General features: G+C 41.0%; 1 protein-coding gene across 2 annotated transcripts in view; it reads left to right on the top strand.

Annotated features, from left to right (window-relative positions):
* The window catches only part of UNC5D (unc-5 netrin receptor D), a 387,521-nt gene that overhangs the window by 81,139 nt on the left and 290,909 nt on the right, over positions 1–15,473 (top strand). The window lies entirely within an intron of this gene.

Below are 15,473 nucleotides of genomic sequence, written 5' to 3'. Positions count from 1 at the left end.
GTGTTTTTCCTCCTCCCTGTGCCGGCATTGTCTTTAATGTAGAAATAAGATATCATTATTAACAGAAGCTGGATTGTTTTGAAATTGTCTCCGTTCAAAAGCTTCTAAGGCTTTAAACACACACACACACGTGCGCGCGCTCTCTCGAACTAAATGCCCTGGGTAATTGTCAGATATTAATAGTGAGATGTTGTTGCAAAAGTGATAATCCTTGTGGTTTTGATCGGTGGTTGTGGAGAAAACTGTTCTGTTGTATTTACAAGAAACTCAACCATTCCTCCCCCCACTCCCAGTGTTGAAGCTAATGAAAATCAGCTAGAGCTGAACGTGGTCGGTTGATTTTTGGAATGCTTTAATGGGGACTCATTCCCCCATTCCTGTGTGGAATCCTCCCACAAGCTCACTTTTGTCATTTGTTCCTGCCAGCAGAGAGATCTCAGAGGGATGTGCCATGTCTCTGTAGAAAACAGGATGTTGGACAAGATGATGCAACAGGCTTACTCTTGCTTTCATTTTCTGTCAAAGGAGAGGAAGTGAAGCTGACCAGGAGCTTTATACATTCTGGCAGGGTTGCCTTCTTCACAGACCCCAAATCTGCATATTATGCAAATCATTCGCTAATTGTGCAAACCAAGCACTTTAATTGTTGGCAGGTTGCCTGCATGTTTTCTCAGCTCTCTTCAAGATCTGCAAAGACTAGAACTGTACTCTCCTTTTTAAATAAAAGTTGAGAATCTGACCAGTTAATGGTCCATAGGCAAGCTTAGTGGCATGCATTAAATCCACATCAAACCCACCCTGCTGGTAACCAGTCCTGTGTACTTTCTGCGGTGAGAGTCAGCATGGTGTAGCGGTCAAGAGTGAAGGCTCTAATCTGGAGAACTGGGTTTGATTCCCCACTCTTCCACATGACCAGCTGACTCTAATCTGGAGAACTGGATTTGTTTCCCTGCTCTTCCACATGAAGCCTGCTGGGTGACCTTGGCCTAGTCACAGTTCTCTCAGAACTCTCTTAGTCCCACCTATCTCACAAGATGTGTGTTGTGAGAGAGAAAAGGGAGGTGGAGGATGATTGAGGGATTGGAGCACCTTCCTTATGAGGAGAGGCTGCAGCGTTTGGGACTCTTTAGTTCGGAGAGGAGACGTCTGAGGGGGGATATGATTGAAGTCTATAAAATTATGCATGGGGTAGAAAATGTTGACAGAGAGAAATTTTCTCTCTCTTTCTCACAATACTAAAACCAGGGGGCATACATTGAAAATGCTGGGGGGAAGAATTAGGACTAATAAAAGGAAGCATTTCTTCATGCAACGCATGATTGGTGTTTGGAATATGCTGCCACAGGAGGTGGTGATGGCCACTAACCTGGATAGTTTTAAAAGGGGCTTGGACAGATTTATGGAGGATAAGTAGATGTATGGCTTCTAATCTTGATCCTCCTTGATCTGAGATTGCAAATGCCTTAGCAGATCAGGTGCTCAGGAGCAGCAGCAGCAGAAGGCCATTGCTTTCACATTGTTCATGTGAGCTCCCAAAGGCCACTGCGAGTAACAGAGTGCTGGACTAGATGGACTGTGGTCTGATCCAGCAGGCTCTTTCTTATGTTCTTTCTTAGGTTGTTAAGGTGATTGTAAGCATCTTTGGTCTTCTCTGCCTTCCCATATTGTTTGTTACACTGGCCCTTTAGCGCTGGTGTTTTCCATTACTTGTTCCTGTCCTTCTTTTCTGACCACACCATTTGACTATGGCTGGAGCCTAGTCTAAGGATGGATCTGGACTGACTATAAAGAATTGCTGTGTCAGTTGATGTTCATTGCAGGTCCTGAGCTTTTGAACCAAAACTTAAAAAAAATCTTTTTCAATTGCCATCATTATATCACTGGCAGTTGGCAGCTGGAATTATGCTTTCCAAAAGACTTATCCAGAGAGCCTCCCAGAGACTACTATGTACAGAGGAAGGGAAAGTAAGTTCCCTGTGCAAGCACTGGGTTATTTCTAATCCATGGGGTAACATCCCATCATGAAATTTATCTGGCAGACTTTGTTTACAGTGAGGTTTGCCATTGCTTTCCCCAGTCATCTACACTTTACCCCCAGCAAGCTGGGTATTCATTTTACCAACTTCAGAGGGTTGGCCTTTTTAAAATGGGAGGCAGTGGCAGGTAGGTTATGGCCAAGTGGTAGGATGGTTCTAGTAGAAAATTACTCCAGTCAAATGGACACATCTGCAAACATTCAAACAGACCTGGAAAGATCCCTGAATGACCATATCCATGCTGGATCTGGCAAGCAGGATGTGAGCTGACTGCTGTGTTTCTCACAACAGCCAACAAGATGCCCCAGGAGGACTTACCAGTTGGGGCACAATATCCTCTGCTGCTGTATACTTACCATGGCAATTTAGTCTCTGACATGTCTTTCAAAGCCCTCACTATCTCCTAGAGATAGTGCCTTTGCTCTGGCAAAGTTGCTCTATCACGTGCCTTCTAAACATAGTAAGGGACCCAATAGTTGGTTCATTCCTTGTATTTTTCTTTTTTTCTCCATTGCCTTTTATGTCTTCCCTTCTTTAGACAGGAGATGGAGCACCATAAATCCACTTTAGACATAGATTAGAGATTTAGCAACAGTGTGTTCCTGGGTTTGCCCTATAAAGTTTTATTTAAATGTCCTCTTGAGCCCTCTCAAAAACAGAGGGAATATGAAATATGCATTAGACTTCTTTGTCTAAAATATGTTGAATGTAAAACTGTCTAATAAAAGTAATACATCAACAGGAGTAGAGATTTATGCCTCTAATTCAACTTGTCTTTCCCCCCTTTTCTCTCTTTAAGAATTGGGTTTCAAATGGCACATTCGACTGTTTGTGAAAAGAGTTTGGCAAGCTCACGGTGAAGTTAAACAAGATTTGTGCATTTAATTTTGTCTTTAAACTTAAATGCCTGTGCACCTTCCAAATAATTCTGTTTGCTTTAGCCAAAGGGTTCTCTGGCAATTATTGTAAATTTCACGCTTTTAGAAGGGAAAAAAAGCTTTTCCAAAAGGATTCCAGCAAGCATTTAAACTCCTTTCTCTTTAGTTCTGTGCACCATTCCCATTGGCAAGAGCAGTAAATCTTAATTTAGTATTTCTAATAAAAAACCCAGTATGAAAGCATTGTATTGCTGTTGTTTAAGATAATGAGAATGGATGGGGGAACTCCACAGAGATGACCTTGTGTTGGCTTTCGTTCTTTTTACCGAGTAAGATGTAGAAGGCTTTAAATGATTATGACAGTCTGTTCTATCACTTTTGACCAATGCAGCTGACAACTGCATCCAAATATTAGTTTACCGATAAACAAATATTCCCCATTATGTTACTTTGTACATTGGTCTATTATTTTTAACTCATTTGATTCTCCTCTGTTTGCTGTCGGTGTTGTAGATTGGTTTGTTTTATAAACTCACATTGCATATTTTTCTGAAGTGCAGTTTATGTGATATTACACTAATGCGTGCCCTTTATGTATGTGTAACACATAGTGCTGATCGATTGGCATGCTAGTAATGTTAACAAATGCTTGCATTTGTTGGGAAAATGAGGGCAAGTGAACCACAAATGATGTTAAATAAACACAAGTTCAGTTAGCACAAGTGAGAAGTGGAATAGAAACTTGGTTTGGAGGTCAAGGTTGCAGAAGCCATATATTTGAAACCAGCCCATCTGAAGGGCAGTCAGGTTGGATACAGCCAGTTCCTCTTCAAATGACAGCTGCTGTCCCTGAATATCCTGTGATATTTGGCATAGACTTTTTGAGTGGTCAAAGAGGACAATCCACAGAACATTTTTTCTTCTAGTATATCTAATAATTGCAGAAGGGTAGCTTTTTTATACAAAGGCCTTTTCCACACAAACCTTGCACATGCAGCAGATTCAAGGTCTCAGATTCAAGTTCTCTCATTTCCAGCCAAGGGATACCTGATAGCAGGTTTATCAAAAGGCCTCTCCCTTGCTGAAATGCAAGAGGTTATTTCCAAACGGAGTTTTTAAAAATTGCTAAGATGGACCAATGCTCTAACCTAGCATAAAGCAGCTTCATATATCTGTCTGTGTATGTCTTTAAATAAAATGCTTGGGGGGAAAGAAACCCTCTGATTCCTCCCCCCTTGATAACCCCCACCCCCCGCCTTCATATCTCTAGTCCTTGATCAGGTGCCATTCTGGCATCTTATAGTCCTCAATCTTACACGACCTTTTGCAGTAACTTTTAAACACTGAGACCCGGGAAGTGACTTATTGATGGATATTGCAACAACTTCAGCTCCCTTATGAATTCTCCTCTGATGTCTGGCAGACTGTGGAGCAATCATATTTAATAACTGAAGATTAATGAAAATTATTTTCTCAGTTCATGTCACAACAGAAGACGTTGGTAATCAGGCATTCTTTCTCGATCAAACTCCCAGGAAGATCACGGTGCTCAAATAATGTATCCCATCAAGCTGGCAGCTCTACCAGGAAACTGCAGAGCCAGAGCTTGAGAAACTGTTTCACATTTCAGGGATTGGTATCACATTTCTTGGTGCAAAGGCAGTTGGGTGCCTTCTACTGAACTCAGCTTTTGTAAAATATATGAAGTGCAATTCTGTCTCTTTTGAGTAGCTTGCAAAAATCCTGCTGATTTATTAAACTGCTCTGGAGATTCTTTGGGGGGCAATTTGTGGAAGTCAGAGTGAAACAATGGGCTCCATCTGAGATGTCCTCTTATATTCAGGTGGTATGTTTTGCCCCTTCAGTCTCAAGAATTTCAAAGCAAGCTGGAATGAAATCCAGACATGGATAAACATTTTTTTATCCTGAGTTTCAAGGAGATCAGGGTGGTTTGCATGAGATGGGTGGAATATCTTCTCTGCAGCAACTTTGTGAGGTCACATAAGCTCAGGTTGTAGCTAAAAGTCATCCACTGAGTTTAATAGAAGGATAGAAATCTGAAAATAGGTTCTTCCAGTTCTAGTGTGATTCTCAAATTATACCATACTGGCTGACTGGTTTAGCTGGCACAAGACATTAAGTACAAACACAACCCATTGCACTAATGGAAATATGAACTTGCTGGAAAACCTACAAGTTGTAGCACTGTGTGAATTCTTATATGATTATTTGTAGAACAGCACTAGTAGCTGTTTCCCTACTACTCAAGGTTTAGTTAACCACACTTAATGATAACTAGTGGATCTTTCTCTCAAAGTACACAAGTAAATTGCCTACATTTTTAAAATGCATTGATCAAAACTAATGAAATGAAGTGAAAATACCCCCCTGTTCTCTTCTGAAAAGGAAATGATTCTCTGGCAGCTTAAACAATCCCAGAAAGCTGTAACGGGTATAATGGTCTCTGATACACTTGGAGGTAAATGTCCATGTCTCAAGAGTAAAAGGAAGTCATCGTTAAACAAAACAAAAAAGGTTTCAGATTTTTCTACAAAAGTAGTTATTGGTTGAGCAATTTAACTGCTACAGAAAAAAAAGAATTTGAACTTTTTTTAAAAAAAAATTTCACCATGGAAAAATGCATATTCTGATAGAGCAGTGGTAAAGGTGACTCAGACTTGGTTATAACAATTAAGATACAAATAATAGTTGGAATGCCACACTCAGCTCTGTGAAATTCAGGTTTGAATCTGCTCTGCCATGGAGTCTTGCTGAGTGACCTTGGGCCAGTCGAACCCTATCCTGTGAGGACAAAATGGAAGACAAGAAATGTTGTAAGCTGCTTTGAGTCCCCACTGAGGAGAAAGGCAGGACTTAAATGAAGTACATCTTTTAGTTAGTATTCCAGCTATTGTTTCTGTTGACAAAAATGGCTTCTGTCAGCAGAGCAGATTTTCCTCTCCTCTTTCTGCAGTCTCAAATACACCTTGAATTACTGTACTGGGATAGGAAATCCCCAGGAAGAGCCGGGGGGTGGGGGTGGAGGTCTAATGCAGGAAGGAACGATGGATGAAAATAACCCCCTTTCCAGTAGTAGAAAACATTCATGATATCTGGTCTGTGAAAATATTACCAGATGACTGAATTTGTGGAATTCTGTTGAAGAGTGTATATGAGTGGCATCTTCTATCATAGTCCTTAATGAGATACATCAATGTGCTCACTTTAAATTCTGGCAATGCCATGTGGCAACTACTGACGTGAAGGGAATGGCCTTAGGTTAGGAAGTTCTGAGGAAAGGAGGTATGATTATATATATGAAGTAAACACAACTGGCCTATTGACCTGGCTAAAAGGCAGGGACAGGGCAGCCAGCTGCAAGATTTAAGGAGGAGACTAGAGAGGAATGGGGAACATCAGGGGAGGAGGCTGCAGCAGAGAAGAAAGTCACAGAGGGGCTAAGGAAACAACAACGACCTCCCAGATGATTTCTTAACCAGCAAGTCTGGAAGAGTCAGGGATGGCTAATGGGGGGAGCACCAGGACCAATATGGAGGCAAGAGGGGGCTCACCAAAGGGGGAGACTGCAGTGGAAGCTTTAAAACCAGCGAGATGATGGCTAGAGCAGTAGGGCAGCGGGGTCTCAGTGGGGGCTTGCAAGGGACCCAACAGTAGGGAAGAGCTAGACCCTGTCAAAGGCCTTCATGCTGCCAGGAGTGGACAATATGAATAGCAGGGACTGAGGGCACTGAGGCCTAAGGACACAGTTAGGATGGCTAACAGAAGGAAGTTGTGTGTTTAAAAAGGCAAAGAAAGTAAGTATACAATTGTGACTGAGGAGTAACACAGCAAGGTGACTTCTACTGGTAACACCAATGGAAGGCCCTTATCTGACCTATATAGTGTGGGTCACCATCTTAATTTATTTCCTGTTGTTAATTCCATATACTGTCATCATCATTTTAGTTGCTACCACTGACATAACTTTTAACTATTTTATATCCTCCTCATCCCATTTATATTCTTGCACCATTTCTGCACAGCACATAAGCAGCGATTGCACAAAGAACCTTGAAAATGTATTTACAGGGGGAGAATTGGTGTGAACCAACAGAAAAGGGTGCAGAAATAGACTTGGGGGTTCATTTTGCACAGTATTACCTACTACAAAGTTTGTGGTTGAGGAAACACTGGGAATTCGGCAGTGCATCGAAAGGCAGAGAAAAATACTTTAAGTAGTGGAAATGAACTAACTAATGCTGTTGATTATGCTTCAGAGATCTGATTAGAGATGCTGGTGGGCTGTTGTCAAGATAGGTTCAGTTTCTGGTTTATTCGAACAGTTCCTGTAGTTGTCCTGCCTTAAACATTTTTGAAGACCACAATGAAGAACAAAGACTTGGAGTGTAATCCTAAACAGTTCTACCCTTTTAAACCTGTGGGCTTAATGTCACATAAGATTGTTCGTTTTGTACTATTAAACATTTTCTTCAATTTCCCTCTTGTTCTAAAGTAGAATTTATAAGACTGGGGGCAGGAAAGTTGCCATGAGATGATGGTTTGGATCCAGCCAGCTTTCCCCTCAGTTTCACCCAATTTCCTTCCATATTACAGCCCTATTTGCACATAGCTTTTGTACTTACAGGTTCCAAGATGCTTAGTCTGGGTTTTTTGTTCGGTTTGTAGTATTGGTCAAAGAGTATTCCTTCTTCCTTTTTTTGCTAGGAGAACATCCATTTGGATTTAACCTGGCAATTCCCTTGTACTTTGATCCATAGCTACCACTTGCAGTTGCATTTCATGTGTGGCAAAAATGAGTATGAACAATCTCTGCAATCCTTACAGTGTAATTACATTATATGCTGTTCCTTTTCTTGATTCCCTATTGAAATGTATTATCAAAAGTCAAAATGAATAGAATATGCTATTTGATGTTAAGAGTTTGTTAACCTATGTGCTTTTTGGTTTGAACATGGATCAGAAGTACCCTTCTTTTGAAGGGCTGATTTAGAAATTGCAAGTCAAATGTACCAAGGAAAAGTTGACTTTGCTTCCTTCTGTTGCTGAAGCCTTTTTCTATAGTCTCTTTAATCAAGTGAATGGTGTGCACTTCTTTTAAAACAAGACAAACGGGAGTAATTGCCTGGTGCCTTCCACATGGAAAAGTCACATCAAGGAATAGTGTACCTCAGAGTCTGAAATGTTGGGCATATTTTGGAAGAATTGATATATCATTGGTAGCCAAATAGGACATCTGGATCAGGAAGCAGAATGCTGGACAGAAGTTAAACGACATGTGTTGTGACTCCAGGCTACACTTGTAGACCTTTATGCTGTTGGAAACAGAGGCCCCTTCCACACATGCAGAATAATGCACTTTCAGTCCTGCAGCTGTGTGTGGAATAGCAAAATCCACTTGCAAACAGTGTGAAAGTGGATTGAAAGTACACTATTCTGCATGTGCAGAAGGGGCCAGACTGCTGAATTAGATGGACCAAGGGTCTGGTGTGCCATGAGTACTTAGGCAGTTTTCTTTGTTTTTTTATGTTCAAATTTAATCAGCATTGAGCACATTAATTCCTTTCTTCCTCCTTTCTCCCATGTTCCATAACCCCCTACAGATCCATATCTTGACTGATAATCAGACTGAAAGATTTAGGCACCCGATAAAGTATTAGCAGCAAGAAATAGCATGCTGCAGCACTATATTCTGGTAGTTTGTTGGATTTTTGCTTTTTTGGGAAAAAAAGATATATGCATTTTTTTCAACTGAGAAAAAAGTTACTGTGGGACAGGATGATGTGAAAAGAGGAAATAAGTTTCAACTGAAGATTCTACCCTGTGGCTTGCTGGAGACCTTAGCTGGAGCTGGAAGATGAGACCTTCTGACTTGGACAGGAAAAATCCCACATATCTATGTGCTCATCTGCACACAGTCAACATTTGCAGTTGGTTAAACTGTCTTACCACAAATCGTTCCTTTCCAGTAAACACAAAGACAACCAACTTTGAAAATCAGTGCATGCAACGTAGCGAACTGCCCAATTTGCAAAGCCCGTATGTGACAACATTTACATAAACGACAGCATGCTTGAATTTTATGTCTTGGAAATTGAAAGACACACACGCTATATATCTATCAACTTTCATTGAATCCGAGAAGATAGATGAAGTTGCAATTGTCAAAATGTATCATGTTGAGATGCTTCTAATGTAGAAAGGCTCTTGCGTGGAGCAAATAATAAACGCACGCAAACTGGTTTGAACACTTGAAAGCTCTATATAAATGCTAACTATTGTTGTAAATGTTGTAATGCAGTAAGAGTGTCAGTCGTCAATCATAAAATGCAAGATGGCAAGGCTTAACAGTTCCAGTTGTTCTGGCGTCATTCCTGCACTTGTTGTTTTAATTGCCTTGCCAAGGTATGGCTATAAATCAGTTTTGGCTTGCTGTTTTATTCATGAGCTTTTGTGATAGTTCATGGCCCAGGCTAAAGTTCAATTCAGCAGTGAGTCCTTCTGTAACATGCTGTGCCTTACATTAGAGGATCCCTTGAATTGGTGCCATGATCTGATGGGGAGGAAAGACGTAACTTTTTCTCTTGTACTTTTTTCCTGATCAAAACTAGCCAGTTCTCCCCCAAAGTTGCTATATCCCGCAGTGTGGGGAAAAGACAGACATAGGATGAATTCTTACCTGCCTTTCAGTGTAATCCTGTGCAGTTGCTCCAGTGTAAGCCCATTGAAATCATTGCTTCACACAGGAAAATCCAGTTGCAAGCAATTGCTAATGTACATTAAATGTGCATTGTCCAATATTTATTTATTTTTATTCATGTCTTGCCCTCCCCTGTCAAGTGGTGCTCAGAGCTGCTCACAGTAGATACATTTATAATAACAAGTTAAGATTATTAAAACCACAAAAATAAATTTGGTGCATTACATCTAAACCCATGAAAAGATGGTGCATTAAAAAATCAGTACCTCGGATGAAAATCAAATAATGACTCCATTGAAGACTGAGGGGTACAGCAATTATCAGTAACCCTGGTGACAATCGGGAGGACTGGTAGATGGAGAGATCAGGTGGCAGAATAGTGGGCGGGCGGGTGGGGGGGGGGGTCCCATGGTCCAAGCCGTCTAAGCAATTTCTGCCCTCAGCTGTTTTCTGGTGGAACATCTCAGGCCCCTTTCGCACATGCAGAATAATGCACTTTCAATCCACTTTCACAATTGTTTGCATGTGGATTTTGTAAAATCCAGCTTCAAAGTGTATTGAAATTGCATTATTCTGCATATGCAGAAGAAGCCTCAGTCTTGCAGGCCTGATGGAACTGGACTAGATATTTAATGGCTTGGGTCTCCTTTGATGGAAAGCATTGTGTGAAAGCATTGGAGAACTGCCACGGGATAATTTTCACCCAGCACTGTGGCCCTGATCCAATTTTCCGCATCCGCCTTTCCCCCTTTAAAAACCATAAAGAATGCCCTGGGGGAGAGGCAGATCTAATCTTGGCTTTTCCCAAATTCTCTGCAATTTGTTGCATAAGAACATCACATTAGAACAGCCTCCTTAAGCTTTCCGATCATTTTATCCCTTTAAGGCAAACACTGCTATTTCAGATTCCACTATGACCTTCCCTTCTGAGGATTAAAAGCAAATGATTTGGTTATTACTATGTGGCATATGGATACATTCAGATAAAGGAAAAGTGTAGTTGATAGTAACAGATGGATGTGAACTATGCTTGGATCTGTTGAATACTTATAAATATTTAATTTACAATGAATCTTTAATATAACATTTAACTAAGTGTTCTGTCATAGGCTTTCCTAATGTGATGCCTCTTCTGTATAATTGTCTAAGTGATTTCGTATGAATATTGAATGGTTAAAATTAAACAGTCACCCTGTTATGGGAGGGAGAGGGGTTTTATGGCGTAATTTCACATAAATTTTATGGTTCACATATTTGCAGAGTTCGAAGTGTGGCACTTAGGAAGAGCACAATATTTTCTTCTTCCTGCAAGAGAAAAAAAAGAAAAAAGAAGGAAAGAAGGAAAAAGAAGATGAAGAAGTAGCTGTAACGATGCTGTATCTCGGATAAAATGTTGGCGCAGTCAGTTCAGGTGCAGCAGTTGAGACAATTGTATGTTTCCACATTAGAATATAGTCCTGAATGAATATGAGAATTATCATTCATTTTTATGCACTGCCTTTGCCAAGACCATTATTTTGTGCAGTATTGAACATGGTACTTTGATACAAGAATGTCAAAGACTACTTCAAGCCTTTGCGACGTACTGCACAAACAGTGCCCTGTCGATTAATTATAACAAATCCAAAGTGCTGATCTTTTCGAATTCAAAAAAACTCAGCACGTGGAAAATAAACGGTACATTGATTGAACAGGTCCATTCATACAGATATTTAGGAATCACCTTCCATCATTCCTTAACCTGGACCTCTCATATCCACCAGACTCTCAATACAAGTAAAATCAAAGTGCTTGGCAATATCCAGATTTTTTTCTACACCAGAGGCGGTCAATTTTTTTCCTGCCGCGAATGGAAGTTTTTTCAGTTAAAACTACTTCGCGCATAATTAATTTCACGGAGCTCCAATCTGGGGAGCCAAAAAAACCGCTGAGGAAATTAGAGAGTGTTCAGTCTTTGTTTCTTCGTCGTTTATTGGGTCTTCCAAACTCAGTCACGTATCAAGTTCTTTGTTTTAGAAACCGGAGCCAAGACAATTTTTTTCCGGGTTTGGCTCTCTTTGTTTAAATACTGGCCTCTGGCTTTCATTATAGATTCCCGGGCAGTCCTGCTATATTCTTCTGTTAAGCTGCATTCAATTTCCACTCCACCTGGCAATACCAAAATTATCAAGCAAATAAATAAATAACATAGGTGTATCTTTTGAATTAACTCTTTGATTGATGGACGAAAGACAGGCTTTCTGAGTTTCTAGAAACAACGCATTCGGATATCAATACGGCAGCTTCTCACGTTTCGAGCCCCTGCAGAATCTGTTCTCCCACATTTTATGGTGATTTCACCAACACCACGCCGGGCTCTTTATGGGCTAAATATATGAGTAATTTAATCAATCCACATCTCCGCAGATATTTCGCGCTTGCCCTCGGCTAAATGTGGCAATGACCGCCCAAACAAGAGGCAGGCAGATATCATGGCATCCTTGCCAGGAGAATATGGACTTGTTCCTCGTGCAGCGGGCCTTCCACAAACAACTGGAACACGCGGCCTCCTTTACTGCAAAAGATTTGGCAGTCTATCGCTTGCTTTTTCTCGAGGCCATCTTGGAAGAAATTTCTGGTGAGGATCAGATAAGGAAATAGTTTCACAATTCCTGCTTAGTGACTACATCATCCCCTACACTACTGAATCAGTTGCCAGGTTTTTAACAAAGGCACTTGGATCAAGAGTGAAACCTTTGTGTAAATTTTAGTCAATTGGTTTTAACATAATCTGTATTTTACCACTCTTTATATGCCATTAAAGGTTTTGTATTTGTATTTTTGTATTTGATACAAGAATGTTTATAGTTCATTGAACGACTGCCATCAAACTTTCAAAGAGATGGAGGGAGCAGGGCTAGGTAGGGACTAAGATCCAGGCAGAGCATTCTACAACAAAGAAGGTCCGGCATGTTGAGTTCTGTGGCGGAGGAATATACAATCTACTAACATCTTTTTATGAATAGTATAGTACTGGTGATGAAAGAAGAACGAAAGAAGTGGCCTTTACGCCTGCAGTTATCCGCCGCTGGAGCAAAACTACAGTCAACAGTTCATTTTGAGCATTGTAGGGTAGCATCATCAGAATACTGCACTAGCAAAAATGATTCTTTTAGATCATGTTGGTGTGGTGATTCTGTTATGGGTGAGGCTGTTATGCTGTAATAAAACACATGGTTTGCATGCAGAAAGTTCAGGTTTCACACTTGACACCTCCATTTAAAAGGAAATCAGACCATAGATGGTGGGAAAAACCCATCGCTGGTCCGAGCAGAGAGTGCTTGGTAAGATGAACCAATGTTCTTTCTCAGTTAAAGGCAACTTCATATGCTCATTAAACATTTAAAGATAAAGTTGTTGGCTGTTGATATGCTGAGTGCTGGAAACTATGGCCTTGGGCCATTTGCTTTCCCGTTGTGTTTTATCCTAGTCCACCTCATAGTGTTGTCGGGAGAATAAAATGTTGCAGGCAAGAACCATGCATATTGTCCTGAAGTTTTTGAGTGTGCGTTTATGTGCATGCAAGCAAACCATTGAATCATAGCTGACTTATGGTGATGCACAGTTTTCAAGACAAGAGATATTTGGAAGTGGTTTGCCATTGCCTGCCTCTGCATGGGCTGAGAGAGGTCTGAGAGAACTGTGACAAGCCCAAGGCCCCCCAACAGACTTCATGTGGAGGGGTAAGAAATCAAACTTGTTTATTCAGTTTAGAGTTCACTGCTCTTAACCACTACCCCCTGCGGACTTCCTTGGAGGTAGAATAGGATAATATGTAATGGATCATGACTAGTTTATGCCCCACCTCTCCCCATATGCTTTCCCCTTAATTTCTTGTTTGGCTTGAGTATCTGCGAGAGAGCCCAGCTAAACAAATACATCCATCAGTCTCTTTTTTATCTGCCAGATGGGCAGAGCCAGCCCTGTTCCTGAAAGCAAAACTAAATAAATGGAAAGGAGGGAGAACACTGGTAAATTGTGGTACATGTAGAAGACAGCAACAAAGATGATGAAAGGGTTGGAGCATCTTTCCTATTAGGTTTAGGTTTCAGATTGAAAAAAAAAGATGAATGGGAAAGAATTTCTAGAGGTTGATAAAATTATACTTGGGGAAAAGAGCGTAGATACGGAGATCTTTTTCTCCATTTCCCCAAATACGGGAACTTGAAGGCAAGGGCAAGTTGATGGGCAGTAGGCTCAAGTCAGTAAAAGGCAAGTACTTTCCCCCTCAATGGATGATGAAAATATGGAATTTACAGCCAGATGATCTGTTGAAGGCTACACTCATAGATGGCTTTAAAAGGGGACTAGAGACATTTATGGAAGATAGGCCTATCAGCAGCAACTAGTTATGGTGACTAGAGGGAACCTCTCTGATTAGAGGCACGAAATCTCTGAATACCAGTGCCAGGAGACAATAATGGGGAACGGCCTTGGTCACTATGCCCTCCTTTTTGTCCCTATAGAATAACTGGTTGGTAACTGCATGAGACCAGTTGTGGGATAGATGGGTGAGTAGTCAGATCCAGTAGGGCTCATATGTTCTTGGGTGCCCAGGAGTTAAATGCTGTAAATGCAGTAGTGCAAAGGCAGCATCCTGCACTATTGATAACTGCACCTGTGGGCTTCTGATCATAGAATCATAGGATCATAAAGTTGGAAGTGACCCCAAAGGCCATCAAGTTCAACCCCCTGCAGTGCAGGAATACACAATCAAAGCTCTCTTAAGAGGTTTCAGAATTCACTTGAGATAGTTTGTACAATCTATAACCCACATATTGAACCAGTCTGTAGCCATAGATATCTCATCTCAAAAAAAGGCTAGAACTGCTGGCATTGTAGAGGCAATGTCATAGAGGCAGAAGAAGGATCAGCTATATTTTGGCTCTCTTCAGCTTTAGTTCATTTTTCAAATAGTCCACATGCCCATTGGTAGTCTGGGAAGCAAAATTGTGGGAGTCATTAATCATTGAAGTTGAAAACTCACTACCACCCACACAGAATTTCTGAGTTGATACTGAAGTGCTTACCTGCCTTTTAGTTGTACCAATGGCAGCTTGACACAACATTTGCATGGGCTGCTAGTTTTAAAAGGTGGAACTAAAGGTCTCCCTCGGTGCTGTCAATCACTTGCTTCTTACGTGTGATGTTTGTCTGTTGGGCTATGTGAGATATTTAATTCTAAAAGTTGAAATAGGAATTTGAGTAGGAATCTTCAATCATCCTACCGCCCATCAATGTTTTAAAGCTGCTTAGTCTGAGAAGGCTGTGTTATGTACTCTTCATGAACATACTGACCCTATGCACCTCTCTAGAACATGAGGGTTCTTATAAAATTCTCTCCATTCAAAGTTTCCCCCTGGATTTGATGATTACTTGCTTGATTTTGTTTCTGGAGGAGGACAAACACATTCATCATTCACTGTTCTTCCATTTCTGATTCCTGCGCTTTTCAGTTTGCTGCAGGGTTTAGTTTGAATCTTTATTTCCTTCTTACAGATGACTGAATACACGTGAACACATACAGCTGTCTTGGACTGAATCAGACCAATGGTCCATCAATATCACTATTGTCGACTCAGACTGAGAGACAAAATGAAGGAAAAGGAAAGGGAGGCCACAAATAAGGATCAGTTCCCATTGCTGACTTCAACTTCAGACCTGGCAGAGCAGCTCCATCGTACAGGACCTGTGGAACTGAGCACGATCCCACAGGGTCCTGATCTTGTTTGACAGAGTGTTCCACCAGGCTGGGGCCGGGGCCAGAGCTGAAAAGGCTCTGGCTCTAGTTGAAAACAGCCA

The sequence above is a fragment of the Sphaerodactylus townsendi genome, linkage group LG12, assembly GCF_021028975.2.
Source record: "Sphaerodactylus townsendi isolate TG3544 linkage group LG12, MPM_Stown_v2.3, whole genome shotgun sequence".
In the NCBI taxonomy this organism is placed as follows: Eukaryota; Metazoa; Chordata; class Lepidosauria; order Squamata; family Sphaerodactylidae; genus Sphaerodactylus; species Sphaerodactylus townsendi.
The sequence above is the reverse complement of the archived record's forward strand: the minus strand, read 5'-3'. Positions and strand labels throughout refer to the sequence as shown.